Source organism: Cavia porcellus, unplaced genomic scaffold (genome assembly GCF_034190915.1).
Source record: "Cavia porcellus strain 051 isolate PalLab524CR breed Dunkin Hartley unplaced genomic scaffold, mCavPor4.1 scaffold_7, whole genome shotgun sequence".
NCBI lineage: Eukaryota > Metazoa > Chordata > Mammalia > Rodentia > Caviidae > Cavia > Cavia porcellus.
Window position 1 is genome coordinate 57,805,327 of NW_026947490.1, and position 3,461 is coordinate 57,808,787.

Genomic DNA, 3,461 nt, shown 5'->3' on the forward strand with positions numbered 1-3,461 from the left:
TATTTAGAAAAGTATCTGTTCTATATTAAGTGCTCTATAAAAGTAAACGCAAATCTTAGTGAGTCCTCATGCAAACGAAATGGGTTCAAGAACCTCTTGTTTCAGATAACATCATTTTCACCAGTGACAGACTGTACATATAACCATGGGCAGCAGGAACTCTCACACATTTCATGTCGTCCTTGTCTCTTGGTTTCATCAATTCCTCTTGGGTTGGTTTAATTTCACATTGTGTTGTTTGTCATGAGCCTTCCACACACAAAATCTGGTGCTGATGCTGCCAGTCAGATGCTATGTTGAGTTACTGACCTGGAAAAGAAATGAAACATGGTTAAGGCTGACAAAGGTGGGAAAAGCAATGACAGTAGTTGCTTATCAGTTAGACTTGTCCCATTACCTATATTTCTGATCTTGGAGAACAAGAACACAGAAGACAAACAAGGTTCATATATTGAGTTTGATAATCCTGCTTCATATCGCTCTTAAACTTTGGTTCTTTGTTATTCTCTTAGTTTTCTTCACATTTATTGAAGAGGCCTGGTATTTTGTTCTGTGGAATTTTCCATTTCCTTAATTTCATTCAAACCTTTGTAACATTTTAAATAGTCAAGCCTTCAGAAAGAAAGTCTAGCAGAGGAGATCAAGAAAATAGTTTAAGACTGATTTCTTCCTCCATATTTGTAATCAAGGATAATCAAGGTTTATTCATTTCAGTGATCATCAAGGCTCTCTGCTCCTCCTCAATCAACTGACAGTTGCCTCTTCCCATGCAGCACCAGCCACATCTCTGAGACATGATGGTGAAAAGTAGAGTGACTAGATTTGGGCATACTGTGCACCTGTTCATGAAGGCTGCTGTCAACTCTGGCACAGTAGACATCATCACTATCAGTGACCCCTTTATTGACCTCAACTACATGGTCTACTACATATTCCAGTAATATTTCATCCATAGTAAGTTCCATGGCACAGGCACGGCTGAGAACAGGAAGCCTGTCATCAAGAGAGGCCACTGCCATCTGCTAACACTGAGAACCCGCTAACATCAGATGGGGTGACATGGGTGCTGAACATGTTGTGGAGTCCACTGGTATTTTTACTACCATGAAGAAGACCAGGGCTCACCTGAAGGGTGGAACCCAAAGAGTCATCATCTTTTGCCCATCTGTGAATGACCTCATATTTGTGATGAGTGTGGATGGTGAAAAGGACAACTCCTGCGAGACTCTGCAGTACTTCCTGAACCATCAACTGCTTAACGCCCTTGGCCAAAGTCATTCATGACAACTTTATGAAGGGACTCAGAACCACAGTTCATGACGTCACTACCATTCAAAAGACTGTTTATGGTTCCTTTCAGAAACTGACATGCTGGTTGTGGGCCTTCCCAGGACATCCACAAGGCTTGCCAAGGCTATGGGCAAAGTCATCCCTAAGCTGAACGAGAAGCTCATTTGCACTTTGGTTGTGGACCTGATGCCTGGAGAAAGCTGTCAAATATAATATCAAGAAGGTGGTGAATCTGGCATCGGAGGGCTCCCCAAAATGCAAAGGTATCTCGGGCTGTACTGAAGACCAGGTTGTCTCTTTTCATTTCAGCAATGACATTCATCCTTCCATCTGCAATGCTAGAGCTCACACATCCCTCAGTGATCACTGTGTATTCATCTTCACATGACACTCTCCCTGTGTATGTGTCCTGATTTTCCCTTTTTGTAAGGATACCAATCATACTGGATTGAATTCCATTCTAATGACCTCATTAACTTAATTATCTGCAAATACTTTATTTCCAAATAAAGTCACATTCACAGATACTAAGGGTTGGGACTTCAACATCTTTTCAAAGGTCCAAATTTCATAACAGTGTTTACTCTTTGGTATCACTTCTTATTACTATGCTTTTTCTAGCTATACTGGCTTTTATTCTGTTTCTGTTCAAGTTGGCACCATCCTGTCTTTGGGAATCACTTACTTCATATTCCTTATGCTGAGAAAGCTCTTTTTTGTCCACTATAAATTTCTTATTTTGATCTGAGATTCAAGTTAGAGTCTAACAAAACCAGTCTATCTGCTCTCAGCCTATTTATGTCTGTATAATCCTTACCATATTCTAAAACCGTCTTGTTTTATGTATTTGCTCTTCTTACTGGAATGAAGGTGCCAAGAACAAAAAGATTTGCCTTCCTTCTTGAAGATTCTCTCACAGAAGTACCTGTTAGGTAGCCAAAATTCAACGAAAATTATTGTATTGTATTGTATTGTAAGGCAGGTATTCATATAGAGTTGCATTACTAGACTGCATGAAATATTTACCCAGAAAACATTGTAAGTTTTATTACTCTCATGTATTAAAACATCACTAGCTTCACTTTTTCCATGATTCAAAATATTCTGATCAAACATCTCTTTTCTTAAACATAGCCACTACTGACCACCCTACTTAAAACCACAACTCCTACATTAGCTAATATTTCTGTATACTTTTCCTTATTCTGTTATTCCACAAAACTTCTCACCTTTTAAAAGACTAATACACTTTTTGCCACTGCTTTTTTTAAAAATGCTTTTCTTTCTTACAACAGAGACATCTGTAAGTTTTATTCCTGGAGATTCTCAAGAGTCTAGAACAGTGCCTATCACATAGTATAGGTGCATGATAAATATTTGCTATGGCTAAATGAAAATTTCTGTCTTGCAAGTGCTGTTTCCAAATTGTTTACCAGCATTATGACAATAACTTTATTTCTGAAAGAAAAATGTAGAGAAAAATTGCAGATTAGAGAAAAGAGGATAGAAATCAGCAGAATTTATATGAAGTTTTTATATGAACTCTGTTTTTCCTGGCTTAGTGTGTTAGTATGTATCAGCTTTTACAAATAGAATCTTTCACTGGGTTAAAGCATCCTGAAAGAACTCTGCTGGTTTTACTTTGCTTTACTTTGCCTCAGCTAGAACTGAGACCCTGATGCTCTTCAGGCTGCCTGATGATGTGGCTGGTAGCTGGAACATGATCTGTAGGCAGAAGCAATTTGTCCCCTTTTTCAAGAGTAAAAGATTCACCCTATAAACATGAAAGTCCTCCCTTGGTCCTGACCCACCTCTCTCTTAATGGAGTCTGAAGTTTACTCCTCTGTTTACGATGTGCAACAATTGAAGTTGGAGATATAAAGTTTGTGGCTATTATGTAATAAAAAACATTTGTGTTCTCTCAAAGAGGAAGGAGGAGGCATGAAGGGAAAGGAAGGCAGAGAAAATAAAAAAGATTTCTAGAATTGGAAGCTGAGAGCCTGTTCTATGAGCAGGAAGTTGAAACTCATCCAGCTGTCACATGAAAACAAAAGGAAAATGTTTTATGTGTTCAATCATTATTAAATGTTCTGAATGTCTATTTCCCACAATACTTGCCAGTAAAATATATTGATTTTCAAAATGTTAACATGGAAATATTTGCTTCTAAG

General features: G+C 38.2%; 1 pseudogene; it reads left to right on the forward strand.

The window, feature by feature from the left end:
* The first annotated feature begins 797 nt into the window (after window positions 1-797).
* On the forward strand, window positions 798-1,678 carry LOC100718109 (glyceraldehyde-3-phosphate dehydrogenase-like; annotated as a pseudogene).
* Window positions 1,679-3,461: the final 1,783 nt, after the last annotated feature.